The sequence below is a fragment of the Hemiscyllium ocellatum genome, chromosome 2 (assembly GCF_020745735.1).
Source record: "Hemiscyllium ocellatum isolate sHemOce1 chromosome 2, sHemOce1.pat.X.cur, whole genome shotgun sequence".
Lineage (NCBI taxonomy): Eukaryota > Metazoa > Chordata > Chondrichthyes > Orectolobiformes > Hemiscylliidae > Hemiscyllium > Hemiscyllium ocellatum.
In genome coordinates this window covers 104,630,712-104,656,218 of record NC_083402.1, presented here as the reverse complement: position 1 = coordinate 104,656,218, position 25,507 = coordinate 104,630,712, and positions in this window count along the sequence as shown.

The window sequence follows — 25,507 nt, the reverse complement described above, 5'->3', positions numbered from 1 at the left end:
GAGGAATGCACTTAGAACCAAGCTGAGGAGAATTTATTTTATTCAGGGGCTGACAAGTTTTGGAATTCTCTATCTCAGACAGCTGTAGAATCTCAATCTTTGAGTATATTTAAAGCAGAGAGTAATGTCAAGAGCTCATGACAGACTGATCCAATCTTTATGGGCTCTAATGAACACCATTGCAACAGTATTGACCAAATCTAGAGCTGCATTAAACTGGATCCTATAGGCTTTGCTATTAAAATTCAGAGGAAATCAACTTCTGGCTTGAGACCTTTCAAGAAACATAACCATGAAAGGACAGGTTGATGGAAGTATCACACTGATTAGATGAAAATTAGCTGGGATAGACTTGTAGAAATTATAACCTTCCACCAAAGAATAATAGATATTGTAATTCATAATTGTGTCTTGTTAATTCCTACTCAGATTGTCTTTCAGCATAACAGATAGTGTCCCTGCCTCCAAGTGGATTCAAGTCCCACTCCAGGATTTGATGGTCATGGGAAAGTGGCAAAGAACATTGTCAAACAGACCAAGTATCAACATGTAAAAGTTTCCAATACATGCTAATAGCAGGTTGTATTATTGGGAGAGGTTCCTGGAAAGGAATTGGAGTTTCCACCATCCATCACTTCAGGCCAACATGCATATGAAAGGTAATGTTGTCATACCAACTCAGAGTACTTGCTGGGAAGTGGGGTGGTGCATTGGCTGGATGGCCAGTATGAATGAGATTGGTGCCAACAGCACAGAATTTGATCTCTGCCCTGACTGCGATCGATTCAAGATCTGCCTTGTTGTGTTTCCCAAGCTGAAGGTTGTGGGTTGGGTTACAGAACTCTGGAAGAAGAGAGCTACTGTTTAGATATTGCAAAATATCAAATCCCACTAATATTGTGCAACATAAATAATCACTGTGACCTTTATCAATCAAGTTAAATCTTTTGAAAGTTTGAAATGAAAAGGTTAATGAGCCAGATTGTCAAAACTCTAATATATTGGTAACATCCAGCCCTTCTTTATCTCTATATCTTATTGTCGGAGGACAACGAATGTTAAGTTATTGGCATGTCATGAATTAACGTAATTCAAGATCACGTTTAGACTGAAAAGATTCTCCAGCTCTCTCTTCACTCATATTCATGTTGTGAATAATTATGAGCAAACATAGTTCTCTACAGGTCTCAGTGTTCTTAATTGAGATTCTACGTCCTTCTGACAGGCATCATTGTGTTTATCTCTTATTCTGATTGTTTCAAAGACACTCTCTCTGTGGGGTAAATCTCCATGTCTGGATGATTTGAAAAGTAGTCTTCCTCTTTTGGTAACTGTAGGACTTCATACCATTTCCATAGCTATTGGATATGCCATTCCTTCAAGCCATTTCTTACTAGGAATATTTTCCCTCCCTTGGGTGCGGCAGCAGGGCTGAAATGACACTTCCATGTGCTAATAGTACAAGAGTAGATGATACAGCATTCCTTGCACTGACCATGACGGGGGTGTTCAGTCAGTTCTGAAAGAGGTGGCTCTAGCAATTCTGCAACATAAGCATCTAAATGGCAATAAATTCAAACCTCAGTTGTCCCAGATTGTGGGGTAGAAGGTATTTTTGGCTCTCATTGGATTATTTTTATGACATTTTAGTTTTGCATTGTACACTCATTTAGAGGTTTTTAATTTCTTTTTCTACTGCCTATCAGTTAGGGAAACTTCACAACAAAATGCAAAGAATTATCTCTCTTCCTTGTACTGTAATCTGCACATTCAAATGCTCAGTCAGAGTCAGGCAGAGTGATATTACCCATGAGCAATGAAGTTACAGAGCTTGTATATTTGTATTTAATAAATTTATTAAACATTTTATCCTAAAACAAATTGTGTTTTGATGTCCCATTGCTTTAAACTAAGGTTTTATGGATCCAAAAATCTCATAGCTAATTATCAGAGAAGGTTTGGTGCTCATTGGTCCAAATATATTAGGAATACTTGCATGTGAAGGCAGAGATGGACTGAAATTATCCTCAGGCTACGTTTTACTATGTAATTGTACTATTGCTCTGACACTATAGTTACATTGTGCATATACTCCTAGGGCTGGAGTTTACTGGCCTGTTTGAAATGTGCTGGGGTGAAGGAGAGGGTTCATAAGATGGCAACAAAAGGTGGCAGAGGACCCTTCAACCCACAGCCCAGATGAGCCACAAAGGTAGCCTTTTCCCACCTCTAATGGGATTTTACCAACTGTCGGAGACGACCTGTGAGGGAGACTACCTGTTGAAACTCATTGCTATCCTGGCAAGAATAAGATGTAGTGTCATCCTAATTATGCACGGTGTGGTTCATGTAGTATCTCCTTGAGGGCAACGGCAACCTCCCACCATAACACACATGACCCACATCAACAGCATGCCCCTCTTGCCCAATCTGATCGGGTCCACATCCTGTAACTGCACTCACCTCCATCAGCGGCGATGTCCATATGTCATTTTGCAGATTGAGTTATGGCACACATTCTGCATGAACATTCTCATCCCATAAATCACTATTTAAATCATGAATAGTTTTTCCCACAACATTAGTACTGACATGAATAAAGCACCAAGAGTAAATTAAACTCTACACAACCACTGCATCCAAGGGCTCACTGCCACAATGCATTAAGCAATGTACTTTTCCCTTTGAAATTTAAACCAGCCAGGGCAGTAGAATGACAATATATTAATATTCCAATGTGAAAATAAGCTGAGGCAGTTTGAATCCATTTCACAGAATCAAGCAATGTGGAAGATATCCATTCATATCCTTGTGCCTGTCCTGGCTATCTGAAAGAAGTGTCTATTGGCTGTAGTACTGCAAATATCTATTTTTAAACAGGTATCCTGAAAGTTATGAATAAATCTGGTTGCATTCCTCATTTAGGTAAAGTTAAAAATCATACAACACCAGGTTAAAGTCCAACAGGTTTATTTGGAAGCACAAGCTTTTAAAGCGCTTTTCCTTCATCAGGTGGTTGTGGTGTACAAGATCATAAGACACAGAATTTAGAGCAAAAGGATAACAGTAATGAGAGCTGTAATGATATATTGAACAAATTTAGATCAAATCTTTCATCTTTTAGGTGGGATATGCTAGTTTCAGTTCTTTAATATGTAAATATCAGAATTCCTTTTAAGTTACATTCTCAAGGAGTAGCACTTTGAAAGCTAAAACTTCCAAATTGACCTGTTGGACTATAACCTGTTATTGTGTGATATTTAACTTTGTCCACTTTAGTCCAACACCAGCATCTCCAAATCCTTTGAACAATGCATTCAATAATATAGCAACTCATTATATCAGGGGAGGCCATCTTGGATTTGGTGTTTGACAATGAACCATGTCAGGTGTCAAATCTCTCAGCGGAAGAGCATTTCGGTGATAGTGATCACAGCTCCATGAATCTTACTATACTTATGGAGGGATAGGAGTAGATGTTATGGGAAAGTATTTAACTGGGGGAGAGGGAATTACAGTGCTATTAGGCAGGAACTGAGGTCCCTAAATTTTGAACAGCTGTTCGAAGGAAAATGCAGGACAGAAATGTCAAGGTTATTTCAGAAGCACCCACTGATAGTGCTGGACAGCTTTGTCCCATGAGGCAAGGAAGGGATGGTTGATTGGATTAACTACAGTGTGAAAACAGGCCATTTGGCTCAAAAAGTCCAGACTAACCCTCCAAAGAGTAACCCACATGGACCCCTATATTTACCCCTGACTAATGCACCTTACACTATGGGAAACTTAGTATGGCCAATTCACCTAATCTGTCCATCTTTGGACTGTGGGAGGAAACCAGAGTACCCAGAGGAAATCCACACAGACACAGGGAGAATGTGCAAACTTCACACTGACAGTCACCGAGGCAGGAATCAAACTTGGGTCCCATCGCTGTGAGGCAGCAGTGCTAATCATTGAGCTACCGTGCTACCCTGGTTGAAAGAACCTTGGGTGACAAGTGATGTGGAGCACCTAGTCAAGAGGAAGAAGGAAGCTTTCTTAAAGTTGAGGAGGTAAATATCAGACAGGGCTTTGGAAGGTTACAAGGTAGCCAAGAAGGAGCTGAAGAATGGACTTAGTGTAGCTAGAAGGGGGTATGAGAAAAAACTTTATTGGGTAGGAGTAAGGAAAACCCTCAGGCTTTGTACATTTATCTGAGCAACAAGAGAATGGCCAGAGTGAGGGTAGGGCCAATCAGGGATAGTGGAGGGAACTTGCATGTGGAGACAGAAGAAGAGGGGCAGGTCCTGAATGAATACTTTGCTTCAGTATTCACTACTGAGAGGGATCTTGACATTTCTGAGGACAGCATTAAACAGACTGATATGCTAGAATAGGTTGGTGTTAGGAAGGAGGGTGTACTGAAAACTTTGAAAAGCATAAGGACAGATAAATCACCTGGGCCAGACAGGATATACCCTGGGTTACTAGACGAAGCGAGGGTAGAGATATTTGCACCTTTGGTGATGATCTTTGTCCACTGGAGTAGTGCCAGAGGATTGGAGGGTGGCAAATGTTATTCCTTTGTTCAAGAAAGGGAATAGGGATAATCTTGGAAATTTCAGATCAGTCAGTCTTATGTCAGTGATGGACAAAGTATTGGAGAGGATTCTGAGATAGAAGATTTATGATTACTTGGAAACAATAGTTTGATTAGAGATCATCAGCATGGGTCTTCTTGATGAAGAAACATTGACCCTCCTGCTCCTCGAATGCTGTCTGATCAGCTTTGCTTTTCCAGCATCAAGCTTTTTGACTCTAATCTCCAGCATCTTTGGTCCTCACTTTCTCCAAGGCTTTGTGAGTGGCAGGTCATGCCTCACAAACCTTATTGAATTCTTTGAGGATGTGACAAAACACGTTGATGAAGATAGAACAGTGGATGTGGTGAATATGTATTTTACTAATCTGTTTGATGAAGTTCCCATGGTAGGGTCATTCAGAAACTAAGGAGGCATGCGATATAGGGAAATCTGACTGTCTGGATAAATAATTGGCTGGCCACAGAAGGTAGATGATGTTGGTAGATGGAAAGTATTCAGCCTGGAACTCAGTGAGCAGTGGTGTTCTGCAGGGATCGGTTCTGGGACCTCTGCTCTTTGTGATTTTTATAAATGATTTGGATGAGTAAGTGGAAGGGTGGGTCAGTAAATTTGCCAATGATGCGAAGGGTTGGTGGAGTTGTGGATCATGTGGAGAACTGTTGTAGTTTGCAAAGAGACATTGACAGGATGCAGAACTGGGCTGATAAGTGGCAGATAGAGATCAGCCTGGAAAAGTGTGAAGTCATTCACTTTGGAATGTCAAATTTAAATGCAGAATACAGGCTTAAAGACTCTTCTCGGCAGTGTGGTGGAACAGAGGGATCTTGGGATTCATGTCCATAGATCCCTCAAATTTTCAACCAGGTTGATAGGGTTGTTAAGAAGGCATATGGTGAGTTGGCTTTCATTAGCGGGTGGATTGAGTTTCAGAGCCGCAAAGTTATGCTGCAGCTCAAGAGTCCTGGTTAGACCACTATTGGAATATAGTATTCTGTCTGGTCTCCTCATTATAGGAAAGATGTGGAAGCTTTAGAGAGAGGGGAGAGGAGATTTACCAGGATGCTGCCTGGACTAGAGGGCATGTCTTATGAAGAAAGGTTGAGGGAGTTAGGGCTTTGCTCATTGGAGCGAAGAAAGATGAGAAGTGACTTGGTAGAGGTGTATAAGATGTTGAAAGTTATAGATAGAGTGGATAGCCAGAGACTTTTTCCCATAGCAGAAATGTCTCACCTGAGGGGGCATAATTTTGACGTGGTTGGAGGAAGGTTTAGGGGAGATGTCAGAGGTAGTTTCTTTATACAGAGAATGGTGGGTGTGTGGAATGCACTGCCATCAATTGTAATAATTGTAATTGTGATACATTAGGAATATTTAAACAAATGTTCAAGGGCACATGGAAGTTAGTACAATGAAAGGTATGTAGGTTAGTCTGATCTTAGAATAGGATAAAAGGCTGGCACAACATTGAGGGCTGAAGGGCCTGTACTGTGCTGAAACAAAAAAAAAATGAAATATACCCTACATTTCCTATGACTGATGCACCAAATCTACACATCCCTGAACACGATGGGCAATTTAACACGGCCAATTCACCTAACCTGCATATCTTTGGACTGTGGGAGAAAATCCATACAGATACAGGGAGAACATGCAAACTCCACACAGACAGTTGCCTGAGGCTGGAACTGAACCCAAGACCCCAGCACTGTGAGATAGCAGTGTTAACTACTTGAGTCACTGTGTCATCCTTGACTGAGCTACTGTCCACCCTGGCATCCTTGCACCTCCATGAACCAGTTCTCTAACCAGTTCATTTTTAATAATTTAGTGGGGTTTTAATAGTTATCAGGGAGGTGAAATTATGGTCATGTCACTGGATTAGTAATGGAGAGGTCCACAGTAATATTTTGGGGATAGGAGGTCCAGTCAATCTCTGAGTCTGATGAAATTTGAAATCAATAAATCTAGAATATAAACCCAGATTCAGTTATGGTGAAACAAATACAGTGAGTGTTGATGAAATTCATTAGGTCTGGCAGCATCTATGAAGAGATAGGTAGGTTTAATGTTGAGAGCCTGGAATGACTCTTCTTTAGAACTCAATAATCGTTCTCTGAAGTAGTGATAAACAGCTCCCTTTTGGAATGGCAGACGGTGACCAGTGGGGTACCGCAGGGATCAGTGTTGGGACCGCAGCATTTTACAATATATATTAATGATATAGAAGATGGTATTAATAGTAACATTAGCAAATTTGCTGACGATACAAAGCTGGGTGGCAGGGTGAAATGTGAGGAGGATGTTAGGAGATTACAAGGTGATCTGGACAGGTTAGGTGAGTGGACAGATGCATGGCAGATGCAGTTTAATGTGGATAAATGTATGGTTATCCACTTTGGTGGCAAGAACAGGAAGGCAGATTACGACCTAAATGGAGTCAAGTTAGGTAAAGGGGCAGTACAAAGAGATCTGGGTGTTCTTGTACACCAGTCAATGAAGGTAAGCATGCAGGTACAGCAGGTAGTGAAGAAAGCTAATAGCATGCTGGCCTTCATAACAAGAGGGATTGAATATAGAAGCAAAGAGGTTTTTCTGCAGCTGTACAGGGCCCTGGTGATACCTCACCTGGAATATTGTGTACAGTTCTGGTCTCCAAATTTGAGGAAAGACATTCTGGCTATTGAGGGAGTGCAGCGTAGGTTCACGAAGTCAATTCCTGAACTGGCGGGACTATCTTCTGTTGAAATATTGGACCGACTGGTCTTGTATACCCTTGAGTTTAGAAGTCTGAGAGAGGATCTGATTGAGACGTATAAGATTATTAAAGGATTGGACACTCTGGAGGCAGGAAACAGGTTTCTGCTGATGGGTGAGTCCCGACCCAGAGGACACAGCTTAAAAATAAGGGGTAGGCCATTTAGGACAGAGATTTTTTTTTAGATTAGACTTACAGTGTGGAAACAGGCCCTTCGGCCCAACAAGTCCACACCGCCCCGCCGAAGCGCCACCCACCCATACATTTACCCCTTAGCTAACAATACGGGCAATTTAGCATGGCCAATTCACCTGACCTGCACATCTTTGGACTGTGGGAGGAAACCGGAGCACCCGGAGGAAACCCACGCAGACACGGGGAGAACGTGCAAACTCCACACAGTCTGTCGCCTGAGTCGGGAATTGAACCCGTGTCTCAGGCGCTGTGAGGCAGCAGTGCTAACCACTGTGCCACCGTGCCGCCCACCAGCGGAGAAACTTCTTCACCCAGAGAGTGTGTGTGGAATGCTCTGCCCCAGAAGGCAGTGGAGGCCCAGTTTCTGGGCTCGTTTAAGAAAGAGTTGGATAGGGCTCTCAAGAATAGTGGAATCAAGGGTTATGGAAATAAGGCAGGAACAGGATACTGATTGAGGATGATCAGCCATAATCATAATGAATGGTAGTGCAGGCTCAAAGAGCAGAATGACGTACTCCTGCACCTATTGTCTATTGTCTACCATTGATTGTTGTAAATTCTGACTTTGTTCACCAATGTCCTTCATAGAAGAAGATTTGCCCTCCTGACCTTGTCTGGCTTACATGTGAAAATACTAATTTCTACTGAAGTAAGCTACGTATACACAATTATATCTCATTTTGAATGAAGCACGGACTTAAAACATCAGTTTTAGAATCAACATTAGCATAGGGAACTATCAAACTGACACTAGCCATCAATGCTCACAATACAAAATCTAGTATTTCCTAAACTTCAATTGCACTGGCTTTGCTGCATAAGTTTGTTTAAGCTTTTTTATAAGGAGTTTGATTTTCCCTCCAATACACTGGCCCTGAATCATTGTGCTTTGCCTTTTTTGTGGTTTTGAAATGACCATACTACAAAACACATAAATAGACTCTCTGAGGTCAGGTTCCCTGTTTTAAATCAGATTGCCTCTCGCACTTTTGTATATGGCACTGCTAGGTTTTGAAAGCCCATTAAAAGCACACTAGTTTACAAATTCATAAAGAAAATGCAAAACTTGCTGGGGACATTCTGAAAGGTAATTGAAAAAATACCTTCACGCCTTCAAATGTCACCGTTGTGTGTTCTCATATAGATGTGTTTTTAATGCAGTGGATCATCAGAATCTTTTCCAACAGGTAAGATGATCCTTATGTTGACTAACAATCTTTTTCCAATTGCCAAAGTACCATCATGAATTGACAAAAACAGAATTAAAATTCTCTATTTCATATTTTTGTATTTTGATTCAAATAGATAAATTTTCTTTCTTTTGCCTAGAAAACAGTTAAAATGGTTTGCACATACTTCCCCTTCATTGATTGACAGATGCTCCACTTTGAAATAATAATGACATCAGAACGTATGAAATACAAGCGTTTGGTTCCTTTAACCTGCTCTACCGCTCAACAGATTATGATTTGGAGATGCCAGTGTTGGACTGGGGTGTACAAAGTTAAAAATCACACAACACCAGGTTATAGTCTAACAGGTTTAATTGGAAGCACACTAGCTTTCGGAGCGACGCTCCTTCAGCAATCACCTGATGAAGGAGCGTCGCTCCGAAAGCTAGTGTGCTTCCAATTAAACCTGTTGGACTATAACCTGGTGTTGTGTGATTTTTAACTTTCAACAGATTATAGCTGACATGATTGTGGCCTCAACTCCACTTTCTTGCCTAATTTTGTCAACTAAAAATATATTTATAACCCCACCTCTACTGAAGAGATTTTCAAACACTAATGACTCTCTGAATGAAGAAATTCTTCCTTTACTCTATGTCAAATGATCCCTTATTTTGAAACTGTGACTCCAAGTTCTAGATTCACAATGGAGCTGGAAACTTTTGCTTTAACAGTTTTTACATCAAGAATGCTTAATTTTGTTTCAAAAATTTTAGCTCAGTAGGTGATTATATTAATCTGAGAACAATTGAATCTTTTAGAAACCTCTAACAACAGAATATGTCTTTGAATTAGTTTCTTGTTTGTTTATCAACTTCTAAGCATGTAAAGGATAAGAACATAAGAAATAGAAACAGGAGGAGGCAATTTAGCCCCTCAAACCTGCTTTGCTATTTAATAGGATCATGGCTGATCTGACATTCCTGATGTCCACTTTCCTATGTTTTTTTCCCATAATCCTTGATTCTTCTAATGATAAAGAATCTATTTCAGCTTTAAATACATGCAAAGTCTCTGCCTCCATACTCTCTGTGGCAAGAATTTCCAAAGTGTCACAACTCTCTGAGAAGAAATTCCTCTCATCTCAAACTTAAGTTAGCACCCAACCACTACCATCTGGACATAAACTCCCCTGTGAAGTAAAACATCCTTTCAGCATTTATTCTGCCAAGTCCCTTAAGATACAACATTTCCATCCTTGTTTTTATTGGGTCCAGAACTTATGATTGTGAGCTTGAATTCAGGGTTTTCTTTGATTATTAGATCCTCAATGGTTTTCAAAATAATTTCTCTTGCTATGGCTCTTCAGAACCTGTATATAGTTCACAATAATTGTGTATAGTGACAGAATGTGGAGGATACATAGGGGGACATAGAGCTGGCATAGGAAATGTGATTTGGCATGAAGACTGTAACAGTACAGTTAATTTGAAGTGGAATGGATTGTGATAGGGATGACATAGAAGGCAGGGAATTGTAATGTGGTATAGGCATGTGTGTGGGGAAAGTGGTGTGAGGGGTGCTGGATAAGGCAGAGAAAGGTGAAGTTTAGGCAACTTTTAAACTTAGCATGATTTGTTTGTTTCTTTGGAGAATTGAAGCAGAGGTTGTAGACAACCTGCCACTTGAGCCAGACTCATTTTGCACTCATTACAAAATAAAAAAACCCGTTCATAAAATCACCTATCGGGACATACACTCCATTCAGTGACCTGAGAAACACTTGGGTAATGGTTGAATAGCTGCCAGTACATACAAGCTTTGAACTGCGAGTGAGGGGTTTGCAAAAATGCTAATGATGTGAGAGGCTGATATCGGAAAGGAATGGAAGGGTTGGTGAGAAATTAACAGAAACACTCAGGGAATGGGTGTGTTCTGAATTGTGCAGTGATAATACTTATTGCACAGTTCTTGGGACAGGCCATTTGTTGATGTGTCATAGAGTCAGAGATGTACAGCACGGAAACAAACCCTTCCTTCCAATTCGTCCATGATGACTCATCTTAAATTAATGTAGCCCTATTTACCAACATGTAGCCCATATCCCATTAAACCTTCCCTATCTAAATGCCTTTTTAAATTTGTATTTGTACCAGCTTCCACCACTTTCTCTAGCAGTTCATTCCATACATGCACTACCCTCTGAATGAAAATGTTGCCCCTCAGGTCCTTTTTAAACTTTTCCCCTCTCACCTTAAACCTATGGCCTCTAATTTTGGACTCCCCTACCCTTGATATCTACCCTATCCATGCCCCTTATAATTTAAGAAACCTCTGTAAGGTCACCCCTCAGACTCTGACATGCCAGGGAAAATAGGACATGGGTCAATCGGTCCTAATTGATAGGCAAGTGCCATTCTGAGGTAAAAACAATGTCTGCAGATGCTGGAAACCAGAGTCTAGATTAGAATGGTGCTGGAAAAGCACAGCAGTTCAGGCAGCATACGAGGAGCAGGAAAATCGACGGTTCGGGCGAAAGCCTATCAGGAATACAGGCAGAGAGCCTGAAGGATGGAGAGATAAATGAGAGGAAGGTGAGGGTGGAGAGAAAATAGCATAGAGTACAATACGTGAGTGGGGGAGGGGATGAAGGTGATAGGTCGGGGGGGGTGGAGTGGATAGATGGAAAAGAAGATAGGCAGGTAGGACAAGTGCTGAGCTGGAAGTTTGGAATTGGGGTGAGGTGGGGGAAGGGAAATGAGGAAACTGTTGAAGTCCACATTGAGGCCCTGGGGTTGAAGTGTTCCAAGGCAGAAGATGAGGCGTTCTTCCTCCAGGTGTCTGGTGGTGAGGGAGTGGCGGTGAAGGAGGCCCAGGACCTCCATGTCCTCGGCAGAGTGGGAGGGGGAGTTGAAATGTTGGGCCACAGGGCGGTGTGGTTGATTGGTGCGGGTGTCCCAGAGATGTTCCCTTAAGCGCTCTGCTCGGAGGTGTCCAGTCTCCCCAATGTAGAGGAGACCGCATTGGGAGCAACAGATACAATAAATGATATTGGTGGATGTGCAGGTAAAACTTTGATGGATGTGGAAGGCTTCTTTAGGGCCTTGGATGGAGGTGAGAGAGGAGGTGTGGGCGCAGGTTTTGTAATTCCTGAGGTGGCAGGGGAAGGTGCCAGGATGGGAGGGTGGGTTGTAGGGGGGCGTGGACCTGACCAGGTAGTCACAGAGGGAACGGTCTTTGTGGAAAGCGGAAAGGGTTGGGGAGGGAAATATATCTGTGGTGGTGGGGTCTGTTTGGAGGTGGCGGAAATGTCAGCGGATGATTTGGTTTATACGAAGGTTGGTAGGGTGGAAGGCGAGCACCAGTGGGGTTCTGTCCTTGTTACGGTTGGAGGGGTGGGGTCTGAGGGCGGGGGTGCGAGATGTGGGCAAGATGCGTTGGAGGGCATACGAAACCACGTGGGAAGGGAAAGTGCAGTCTCTGAAGAAAGATGCCATTAACTGGTCCTCCTGGGAGCAGATACAGCGGAGGCAGAAGATTTGGGAATATGAGATGGCATTTTTACAGGAGGTAGGGTGGCAAGAGGTGTAATCCAGGTAGCTGTGGGAGTCAGTGGGTTTGTACAAAATGTCGGTGTCAAGTCGGCCATCATTAATGGAGATGGAGAGGTCCAGGAAGGGAGGGAGGTGTCAGAGAAGATCCAGGTCAGGGTGGAATGTGTTGGTGAAGGTGAAGAATTGCTCAACTACCTCGCGAGAGCACGAGGTGGTGCCAATGCAGTCATCAATGTAGCGGAGGAAGAGTTGGGAGTGGTGCCAGTGTGATTATGGAAGATGGACTGTTCTATGTAGACAACAAAGAGATAGGGATAGCTGGGGCCCATATGGGACAGGCAATCGAAAGGGAGTTGAGTTCAGATCCCAAATCCAGAGTGGCAGAGACTGATGCCTCATGGCATCCAGTCCAGTAACACAAGTAATCCCAGAGACACTGATGGGAGCCCCTGGGGAGAGCTTTTTTCTGTTTGTGTCAATGTATTTCAAAAATGTTTGTGGTACCATACTACTTCCTGCACTGCATTCATGTTCTTGGAACAACATTCCAACACCTCCACCAAATTTTCTGCCATTCTGCTGCAAATTTTGGTGCTCACTCTTTCAAATATTCAGTCATTTCTCAAAGTACCACAACACAAGATCCCGCTTTTTAAAAAAAATCTTGCTGCTTCTTGCAGCTGCAAGCATCTCTCTGCAGGCTGTCTTTAAGTACAGTCAGTCATTCAATGTTGGACCCCTTGCTGATAAGTGCCTGTAAAGGACATTGCAGGTATAAATGGTGATATGCAGGAGTCATCTCAGACTTCAGGCAGAATTTAAGGACCATTTTAAGGAACTTGTTCATTTAATTCTCATATTTGTTGAACATACATTTCCCAATTGCGGAAGAAGTAAAAGGAATTGCAAATGTCAGAAAATACATAATGCACAAATGAACTTGCATTTATATAACGCCTTGCATGACCTCGGAAGAACTCAAACAATTTTACCATCAATGAATTGCACTTGGATATTTGTACAAATGAAGCAAGGATCAATGTATCAAAAAACATTTTCACACAGTGAGTAGTGAATGGAATGCACTGCCTGGAAATGTGGTGGAGGCAGGTTCAAATGAGATATTCAAAAAGACATTGGATGTTTATCTGGATAGAAATTGTGTCCGGTGATAAATGGAAAAGGCAGGAGATTGGCAGTGGTAATAGAATCAGTGCAGGTCCTTCTACACTGTCACAATTCTGTGATTCTGTGATTCTGGGTGGCAGTGTGCGCTGTGAGGAGGATGGCAAGAGGCTGCAGCGTGACTTAGACTAACTGAGTGGGCAAATACTTGGCAAATGCAATATATTGTAGATAAATGTGAGGTTATTCACTTTGGTCACAAAAGGAGGAAGGCAGAATATCATTTGAATGATGGCAGTTTAGGAAAAGGAGAGGTGCAATAAGACCTGGGTATCATGGTGGAACAGTCGCTGAAGGTTGGCATACACGTGCAGCAGGCAGTGAGGAAAGCTAATGGCATGTTCTCCTTCTTAGCGAGAGTATTTGAGTATCCAAGTAAGGATATCTTGTTGCAGTTATACAAGGTGTTGGTGAGACCTTGAGTAATGTGTGCAATTTTGGTCTCCTAGTCTGAGGAAGAATATTCTTGCTATTGAGGGAATCCAATTAAGGTTCACCAGACTGATTCCCGAGATGGCAGGACTGAGATATGAGGAAAGACTGGATCAACTGAGCTTGCATGCACTGACATTTAGAAGAATAAGGGACGACCACAGAGAAACATATAAAATCCTGATTAGGCTGGACAGACTGGATGAGGGCAGAATGTTCCCAATGTTGAGAAAGTCCAGAACTCAGTCCAGGAATAAGGGATATACCATTCAGGACTGAGATGAGGAATAATTTCTTCACTCATAGAGTTGTGAACGTGTGGAATTCTCTCCCATTGGAGGTTGTTGGGGCCAGTTCATCAGATATATTCAAGAGGCCCTTGCAGCTAAAGGGATTAAGGTGTATAAGGAGAGGGCAGGAATGAGATATTGAGATTGCACAATCAAACTTAATTGTGTTGAATGGTGATACAGGCTCAAAGGGTTGAATAGCCTACTCCTGCATCTATTTTCTATGTTTCTGTGTTTTAGCAATGCTGTGATAATTAAGCATGACATTCTTGGTTGTTTGAAAGTTATTTTATTAAGAATCAACCATTGTCAAAATTAAAACTGCCAACAATATTGTAATTTTATTCCAGAAGCGCATATCCTCTAAATGTTTAGGTATTTTATTGGACTAAAATTTTTTAACATCATTATATTTTAATCCATGAAAAGCAGTCTGATCCTGGTAGTACTTGCTGAAAATAATGATTTTTTTTTTACTTTCTTCTTGGAATGTGCACACAATGTTTGATGCTGTCTCTTTTCAAAGAAGCAATCAAAATATAGTTGACAATATTAAACATGACCCATCTTGTCAAGTACCACTCATTAGAAGCAACAACTACCTGCTTTGTTTTAAAAGAATGATGTGTATCACTCATAGGAAAAAATCCTTATCATTAAATGATTTTGTATCATGTGTCACTCTTGCTTTACCTAAATGCCACTTCTCATAATTCCCTCCTGCAGAAAGTTCTACGCTGTAAAGATGCAGTACTTTCTTTGTCCTAAACCAGCTTGAACTCACACACCTTTTTCATTCCCAATTAATTTTTGAAGGTCAGCAGGAAATCTTTGGCACCAAAACAGACAAAATGATCTTTTCCAGTTAAATTCAAAATTACTATATATTAGAAAAATATCTCTGGCAGTATGTATCTATCTTCACTTTTGTAATATTCATCAGCAGAAACATGCAGATGAAAGATCATTAAAGAGATATGTAGCTTGAAAGTTGAATTGGTTTTTTGGTATCAGGCTTTAAATAACAAACATTATCAGTCAGAAATTGCCTGTTCTGCATAATCAGTCTAACATATTCATACTTTGAACAAGTAGTAGATCCCATCTCCCTTTATCTACCTTTCCTTCAACTACCAATCTATCCCATTCCTGAACTTTGCTGTGGTTTCTGCTTTAAACACTAAAATGAGTCCAATTCTGCCAAGAACACTGGAGGGTCAGGTGGTTGGAAAGAAGTTGTAAACAAGCAAAGAATGACTTACAATTGCAGAGGGAGACATTTGACTCTGAGAGAAAAGGGAGAAATTGTTAGAGTTTTTATAAATATTTAAGAAAAGGAAATGAGTACAAATGAGTAGCTAAAGTAAGCATGAGTCCTTGAGAGAAGCTGGGAGATTTGTAGTAAGAATTAAGGAAATGGCAGAAGTGCTGAATAGATATCTTCTGTTTGTCTTCCCTGTATAAGACACAAATAATATCTCAGAAGTACTTATTAGTTTTGAGGAGAAAGGGATGGACATAAGAACATAGGAACAGAAGTAAGCCATTCAACCCTTAGAGCTGAAAATGTGTTGCTGGAAATGCGCAGCAGGTCAGGAAGCATCCAAGGAGCAGGAGAATCGACGTTTCGGGCATGGCTGATTCTCCTGCTCCTTGGATGCTGCCTTACCTGCTGCGTTTTTCCAGCAACACATTTTCAGCTCTGATCTCCAGCATCTGTAGTCCTCACTTTCTCCTAGAAGATTCAACCTTTAGAGCCTGCTCCACAGGGGATCTTAAAATGATTTCAAAGGAAAAAGGCAGTGAGCAATCATTATAACTAATGAGGAACATGTCATAAAAGCCTGATGGAATTAATCTTCAGGTCCTAAAAGAGGTGGCTGCAGTAGCAGTTAATGTATTAGTTTTAATTTTCCAGAATTCCCTATACTCTTGAAAGTTCCATCAGCCAGGAAAATACCATGTCACTCATTTATTCAAGAAAGTAAGGTGACAGAAAGCAGGCAACCACAGGCCAGTTAGCCTAACATCTGTCATCTGGGAAACGCTAGGATCTTTTATTCATGATGTTGTAACAAGGTGCTTAGAAAATCTTAATACATTAATATGGATTTGTGAAAGGGACATCATGTTTGGCTCATTTAATAGTGGTCTTTGAGGAAGCAACATCACACATAAAGGGCAACCTGTAGTACTTAGGTTTTCAAAAGGTTTTTAATAAGGTACCACTTCATAGCTTATGGCAGAAAATAAGAGTTCATGGTATAGAAGACAATATATAATCAATCATAGGGAACTTGATGGCTAACAGCAAACACAGTGAGAGATAAATAAGTATATTTTCAAGTTGTCAATGTGTAAACAGTGGAGGCAACAGTGACTGATGCAGAAATCACAATTATGTACAATGTGTATGAAGAAGACAGAAAGCCTGAAAGCATGGTTGCAAAATCTGCTGATGACAAAGATAGTTATAAGATTGTGTGAAGGGATAGGAATAGGTTCATTAGGCAGACAAAAAATTGACAGACTGAGTGTAATGTGAGAAAATGTGACATCATCTACTTCAGAATAGTATAAATCAAGAAAGACTACAAAATTGCAGTACAGAGATTGGCGTGTCCTATTGTACAAATCAAAAAACATTACAGTTATTAATATCTTTTGGAAGAAGTTGTAGTCCCTGTACTGATCTCTATGGAACGCCACTGTCATGGGTCATCAACCTGAAAATGTACCCCTTACTGTTTCCTGCCCATTAGTTAATTCTCCATCTATGCCAAAATATTAACTCCAATATCTTATAACATAACCTTCTGTGAGGTAACTTGTTAAATACCTTCTGGAAGTCCAAATATAAACATCTACTAGTTCTCCTCTAACAACTCTGGCTGATACTTCCTCAAAAAACCTGAATAAATTAGTCACATGATTTCCTTCCATGGTGTTGGACACAGTTTTGGACTCCTTGCTTGAGAACAATACAATAGAGTTCCTTTGTCTGATTTCTGTGTTGAAGAATTTATCTTATGGGAAGAGTTAGGCAGGTTAGGCCTGTATCCATTGAAGTTTAGAGAAAGAGAGGTGATTTTGTCAAAACATATAAAATTCTGAGGGAACTTCACAGGCTGAATGTCGAGAGGATATTCACCCTATGGAAGGGACTGTATAAAACATTGATTAGACAACAATGAGTATATTGTGTGCAGTTCTGGAATCCATGTGATAGGAGAGATGTGATTGTACTAGTGAAGGTGCAGAGGATATTTATCAGGATGTTGCCTGGAAAGACTGGAAGGAATGGTGTTGTTCTCTATGGAGCAGAGGAGATTGAGGTGGGACATGATTGATATGCATAAATTTCATTGGTTAGCTCAGTGGTGCTTACAGCACCAGGGATGTCGGGTTCGATTCCTGCCTTGGGCAACTGTGTGGAGTTTGCACATCCTCCCTGTGTCTGTGTGGATTTCCTCTGAGTGCTCCAGTTTCCTCCCACAATCTAAAGATGAGCAGGCCAGGTGAATTAGCCATGGTAAATTACCCATAGTGTTAGGTGCATTAATCAGAGGTAAATGTAGGGTAGGGATGGGTCTGGGTGGTTTACACTTTGGACGGTTGGTGTGAGGGTTGGAAACTTGTTGGGCTAAATCGCCTGTTTCCATACTGTAGGGAATCTAATATAATCTGAAAATTATAAGGTGCTTAGATAGGATAAGAAAAAAACTTTTTCCCTTGATGGAAGGATCAATGAACAGGAAGCATATGTTTAGATAAAGGGCAGGAGATTTAAAGGGAATGCGAGGAAAAAAATATTTCACCCAGAAAGTGACCCACTAACTACCTATTTATGTGTGAGAAGCATACAAGGCTATGGATCAAGTGCTAGAAAATGGGATTAGAGTAATTAAATGGCTGTTTTTGATAGGCACAGATGTGATGAGCCAAAAAGCCTTTGTTTTGCCATAGATGTCTATGACTATGAGTCCATGATCAAAACTACAGGATACAATTTTAAAAGAAATCATGAATTCTACAATTTAAGGTGGAGGTGAGGAGCACTCTTTGTTTCAGGTGGTCTCAGTCTGTGGAATTCTCTTCCCAAGAGCAGTGGAGGCTGGGTCAGTGAATATATTCTGAGAGTTGAGATGGATAGTTTCTGGATTGACAAAGGTCTTCGACTGCATATATAATAGATAGGAAAGTGGAGTTAAAGCCTATATTAGATCAACCATAATTGTATCAAGTGGTGGAACAGGATGGAAATGTGTAAATGGCCTACTCTTGAAATTAATTCAGACATTCACAATCTCAAGTTAAAAATAGCCTGCTACTCTCCATTCTCAATTGTTACATTTTACCTTTTATCTATACTCTCTTGTTCTAGAGCCCTCAAGCACTTTGAAACAATCTTGTTTCTATGTACCTTATTCCACCCATTCATAACTTTGAATACTTCTGTCAAAACATCCTTTAATCTCTTCTATTTTGTTTTAATGAAAACAGCCTTAGGTCTTCAAGCTTCAATACCTTTATGTCCTCATACCAGGTAGCATCCCAATCAGTAACCAAGTATTATATCCTTTCAACAGTCTCAGCGACATTCCTAAGGACAGAAATGCACGCTGTGTTCCCAATTGTAGTTTAATAGCTTTGTGTAGATTAGACATTGTATTTCACTTTGCATATTCTACATTTCTTGACATAGCACATATTCTGTCGCAGAATTGTTCTTTTTACAAAAAAAATTATTTGGTCAATTGGAACATGAAACTAAATTGTAACAGAACCTTTTAAAACATAAAAACTAAAGATCATAGCTGGAGATGGTTATCCCAATTTGCATTACTGTACATCATACATTTTAATCTCGTAAAAAGGTGATAGCTCATCTGCAAAACCCAAACATAATAATCTCAGAAGAACGTGAAGGACCCATATCTCATTCCTCATTAGGAAGGCACCATGGTAATCTCTAAGGTATTCAACTATTTGAATTGAATGATTAAGTCTATTCACTTCAACAATTGGATCACAGTGAAGATTTTTCCTGACATCTATTCAAATTACCCTTGAAATTTGATCCTGCCAATAATCCTATTTTAATTCTTGGACAATTGTTGAGCATAGGTCATGTGCAAAACCAGGCCATCATGTAGTTAAACAAGTCGCTAAGAGTCAAAGATAAAACCTGACTGAGGTTCCTCCCATTTTCATTCTTCCCTTCAATCAACCTTATAAACGCTGAATCATATTTGCAGTGACTATCCAGAGATTTTCCTACTGCAGCCAAAGACTTGTTAACATTATCCAACTCAGCACTACAGTCTCGAGAAGAGCCAGCAGATCAGACATTTACATAATTAAACTGGAAGTAACTGGACCACTGAATAGAATTCCACTAAAGCCAGCTGATGCAGCCATCTACAGACTCTGCATTCCTTCTTTTGGACTAACGTTTGACCAACCTATCATCTCCTGCATTATAACCTGTACTTACATATGCATGAACTTCAAGTCTGTGTGTATGTGCATATTTGCTTCTGTGAATGTGTATGTGAAAGCCTCTCTGCATGTATTTCAATAATTTGTTCAGATCACTTTAATTAACTTGTTTCTTTGTTAAACTGAATAAAATCCATTCAGTTGGATCCTTTATAGTCACAACATGCAACTGGTTACTAGCTGATTGTATTGACAATTATATTCTTTTCAAAATGACAAAAGCTTGTCATTGTCAAAGAGGAGAGGGAAATAAAGATAGGAATCTAGACCCTCATCACCTGACAGTTATGATGAAAGTTACATCTGGACAAGAAAGCAAGAAACAGACTTGAACAAGGAGATATAATTTAATGCAGCACAAGAAGATGTTGCTGATTGATTGGGCCATCATTGACCTCGAGACAGATTGTTAACCTAAACTCTCAGAATCAGCAAGTAGACGCTGATTGTTCAGGGTGTTCCCATGGAAATGCAACAGAGATTAGCTGTCTCCATGACTCCTTTTTTTTGAAAAAGGTGCAACAAATGTAAAAGTTCCTTTGACCACATAAAAACATGGTACTGTGTTTTTAAATATGTGGCTTCTCTTGCACAAATACATCATATTCTGAGCCCGATGGATCAACTTTAATCGGTTTATGGTGTATCATTGAGATCACTCTATTTAATAAATGATTTCCAATAGCAGAATCACATCTAATGGTACATTAGATGTGATTCCGAGACTTGAAAGCATGGACTGGTTGAATATGATCACCATGCTGCTCATTGTGAATGGTCAATGGGGCATATTGTTTGGTATGGTCATCCATCATTGGGAAATAAGGCATACATTCCTGGCATCACATCAGCATTGAACTTCAGACATATTGCTCATTTGTATGAGAGGCCTTGGCATTTGGTGATTACACCTTGTTAGTGGAGAAAAACAGTCATATACATCTGGATGTAGGTTTGCTCACTGAGCTGGAAGGTTCATTTTCAGACGTTTTGTCACCATACTAGGTAACATCTTCAGTGAGCCGCCAGACAAAGCACTGCTGTTGTTTCCTGCTTTCTATTTATATGTTTGGGTTTCCTTGGGTTTGTGACATCATTTCCTGTGGTGATAGACAAGCCAAACAATGACACGCACTGAAATTCCTAGGAGCAAGGCATTCCAACCGGAACTCTATCAACAAACACATTGACTTGAATCCAATTTAACAACCCCTGAGAAAAAGAACAGAAAATGACATTATCATAGGAAGTGATGTCATCACAGGAAATGACATCACCAACCCAAGGAAACCCAAACATATAAATACAGCAAGAAACACCAGTAATGCTTCATCCGAAGGCTTAGTGAAGATGTTACATAGAATGGTGATGAAACATCTGAAAATGAACCTTCCAGTTCAGTGAGCAAATCTACATCCAGAACCTCAACCTGAGCTACAAATCTTCTCAAACCTCGCTAAGTCATATACATACTGCAATATAGCATCGAAGGATAGTTAGCTTATTCTATTGTTCAAATGTTTGCCACACCTTCCTCTTCTAGGGTAAGTGAGATGGATTTGGCACTGTTCAGACCCACAGTTAGTGAACAAAAGCCCTTTCCTAAGCTTACATGCGATGCAGCCATGGTTTGATCAAGATATCTGTTATCATGCAGGATAATTATGACAATGCAAATGTGTCATCTACATATTAGAAGATTGTGAGCGGTAGTTTCAAGGCCATTGAAAATATAGCAATTGACCACACTGCCTTTCTGCATGTAATAATTGACACATGTGCCAATGTTAACAGGAATTTTTTTTTTAAAAATACAGTTTTATTTTGAATTTCTCTTCAGGTTCTCTGGCTATGGCAGAATCTATTTCTGTTTGTTTCCTTTAGAACATAGCAAGAAGAGGAGACTATTTCACACAGCAAGCTGTCATTCAATGAGATTGTGGCTGATTTAAAATTAAATTCCATGTGCCCACTGTGTCCCCATGATCTTGAATGTTTTTTAAGTTTTTAACAATTTATCAGGTATTAATAACTTTAATGCTGGTTCTGGAAGAGAGTTTTAAACCTTAATCAATCTTTATGTGCCAAAAATGTTTTCTAATTGTAATTCCTGTCAGATCAGATTTAATTTTGTGACTATTCCCATTAGTTTTAGACACTCAGCCAGAGGGGATAGTTTTTCCCAATATATCTTAACTCCCCTGAATACTTTGAGCACCTTAATTAATTCACCCAATTCACCCAAATAGTGAATTCCCTCAGCCTTTAAATTCTAGAGAATACAATCTAAATTCTTTACATAATAATCTCTTGCATTTTAACTCTTGAAGTCTAGATCTTATTTTGATAAATCTATACTTCACTACCTCCAAGGCCAACATAAGGTATTGCACAAATGTGCTCACTCTGCAGGTTTGCTCTAACTGGGCCTTCACCTGGTCAAGCTTCACTCCAAATGTTTGTCTTCTAATCCATTTTAGAGAAAGGCCAATATCCATTAGTCTTTTTGGTTACATTCTAAACCTGACATGTTCATGATCTGTATACTTGAACATCCACGAATCTTTGGATCTCCACTGTTTCTAGGTTTTCACCATTTAAAGACACTCTGTTATATCCTTTTCAGAGCCAAAGCTTGTACCTTTTTGCAGTTTTAAGCTTTTATGTACAATGATGCCTATTCTTTTATCATTGATAAACTTCTAATGAATGTAGTAAATTGTTGGATCTCCTTACATAGATCTTCATGGCATACCACTTGTCACATTCTCAAATTAGAATATCTATGCATTTCCACTCCATCTGTCACATGCAATTTTCTAATCAAATAAAAATAATCCTTTAATTCCATGATCTCTAACTTTAATTGATATTTTCTTCCAAGAAACTTCATCAATTGCCTTCTGCTGCCTCAATAACAAATAACCATAGATATTGTTCACCCCGCTAATTTAATCGGCTATTTCAAACATTCAATCAGACCCTTCAGGCATGACCTCCCTTAACAAATCCACCATTGTGAAGCTCTCTGAAAATTTTCAAGGTGTTCAGCCACACTGTCCTTAATTATAAATATTAATAAATTCCAAGCAACAGATGGTAGACCAGTTGATGTATATATCTTAGGTTTTACTTAATTACCTTTCTTAAATTGTGCCATGGTATATACAGTTTTCCAATCTGGAAGTATGATTCTCAATTTAAGAGAAGTTTGGAAGTTGGAAGTTGGAATCGAGGATTATTAGATCAGTCATGATTTTGTTGAATAACAGAACAGATTTATTGACCTATTTCTGCTCGCATACTTCTGGTGTTATGATACAATAGTGAAGGTATGTTTGAAATAAAAGGAAAACATCCATTGAAATCTGCACCCTTTACCATCCCTGGATATCACAAATTGCTTTGCAATCTATAAAGTTTGAAGTTTAGTAATTGTTGCAATGTAGGACACACCACAACTGATTTGCACAAACCATTTCCCACAGGCAACAATGTATTTTTTTCATTCACTCAATGAGTGTTGACATCTCTGCCTGGACATTTATTGCCCATCTCTATTTGCCCTTGAGAAAATGGTGCTGAACTTGCTTCTTAGAACATAGAACTCTATGTTCTAAGAAGCCCATGGTGTTGTACCGAACACAACACCAAATCAAACCAATCTCTTCTGCCTGCTCTTGGTCCATATCCTTCCATTCTTTGCATATTCATGTGCTTTCTAATAGTCCCTTAAGTGCCCTCATTGTATCTGCTTCTACCACTACCTCGGCGGTGTGTTCCAGACTCTTACCAGTCTCTGTGTAAAGAAACTGTCCCTCACACCTCCTTTGAAATTTTGCCCTCGCATCTTAAATGAATGTCCCAGTTGTATTAGCCATTTCAATTTTGGGGAAAAAGATTCTGACCATCAACTCTATCTATGTATCTCATATTTTTATAAACTTCTATCATGTCTCCCCTCAGCCTCTGCCACGCAAGAGAAAACAGATTAATTTTTCTCGCCTCCCCTTAAAGGTCATACCCTCTAAACCAGGCAGCATCCTGGTAAACCTCCTCTGAACCCTCTTTAAAGCTTCCATATCTTTCCTGTAATACGACGACAAAAACTAAATGCAATTCTCTAAGTGAGACCTAACCAAAGTCTTATAACGTGGTAACATGACATCCTGCAATTAATTCCTCCAGCAATAAAGGCAAGCATGTCATATGTCATTTTAATCGCCCTATCTCCATGTTTGGCTAGTTTCAGGCAGCTATGCACTTGAACTCCAATTGGGCCAATGGGCTGAGGAGTGGCAGTTGTAGTTTAATTTAGATAAATGCGAGGTGCTGCATTTTGGAAAGCAAATCATAGCAGGACTTATACACTTAATGGTAAGGTCCTAGGGAATGTTGCTGAACAAAGAGACCTTGGAGTGCAGGTTCATAACTCCTTGAAAGTAGTGTCACAGGTAGTTAGGATAGTGAACAAGGCATTTGCTATGCTTTGCTTTATTGGTCAGAGTATTGAGTTCAAAAGTTGGGAGGTCATGTTGCGGCTGTACAGGACATTGGTTAGGCCACTGTTGGAATATTGTGTGCAATTCTGGTCTCCTTCCTATTGGAAGGATGTTGTGAAACTTGAAAGTGTTCAGAAAAGATTTACAAGGATGTTGCCAGGGTTGGAGGATTTGAGCTACAGGGAGAGATTTTAATACGCTGGGGCTGTTTTCCCTGCAGCGTCAGAGGTTGGGGGGATGGTGACTTTATCAAGGTTTGTAAAATCATGAGATGCATTGATAGGATAAATAGACAAAGTCATTCCCCTAGGGTGGGGGAGTCCAGAACTATAGAGTACAGATCTAGAGTGAGATGGGAAAGATATAAAAGAGACCTAAGGGACAACTTTTTTATGCAGAGGGTGATACTTGTATGGAATGAGCTGCCAGAGGAAGTGGTGGAGGCTAGTACAATTGCAACATTCAAACGGCATCTGGATGGGTACACGAATAAGGTTTGGAGGGATATGGGCTGGGTGTTGTCAAGTGGGACTAGATTAGGTTGGGATTCCTTGTCGGCATGGATGAGTTGGACAGAAGGGTCTGTTTCAATGCTGTACGTCTCTATGACTCTGTGACTCTACGTCAATGCTGTTCAGAGTCCTGCCACTAACTACAATCTTTTCCTTAACATTTGATCTCACAAAGTGCAGCAACTTATACTTACCTGAATTAAACTCCATCTGTCATTTCTCCTCCAATATCTGCAACTGATCTATATCCTACTGTCTCCTTTGACAACCTTCTACACTATCTACAACTCCACTGATCTTTGTATTGTCTGCAAACTTATTACCCCACCTAAGTCATGTTCATTTAAGTCATTTAAATATATCACAAATAGCAGAGATCCCAGTACAGATCTCAACGGAATATCACTAGTCACAGACCTCCAGCCTGAAATACACCCTTCCGCTACTACAGTCTGCTTTCTATGGGCAAGCCAATTCTGAATCCATGTAGCCAAGCCACCATGGATCCCATGCATCGTAATTTTCTGGATATACCTCAAATGAAGCACCTTGTCAAAGGCCTGACTAAAATCCAAGTCGATGACATCTGCTTTACCCTCATTGATCATCTTTATCACCTCCTCAGTAAATTCAGTCAAGCTAATAAGACAGGACCTGCCCTGTACAAAGCCATGCTTACTGTCACTAACTGGACCATGCTTTTCCAAGTGTGTGTAAATTGTATCCCTAAGAATTCTTCCTAATAATTTCCTAACCACCGAAGTGAGACTCACCAGTTTGTAGTTTTTGGGATTATCCCTATTTCCCTTCTTGAACAGAGGA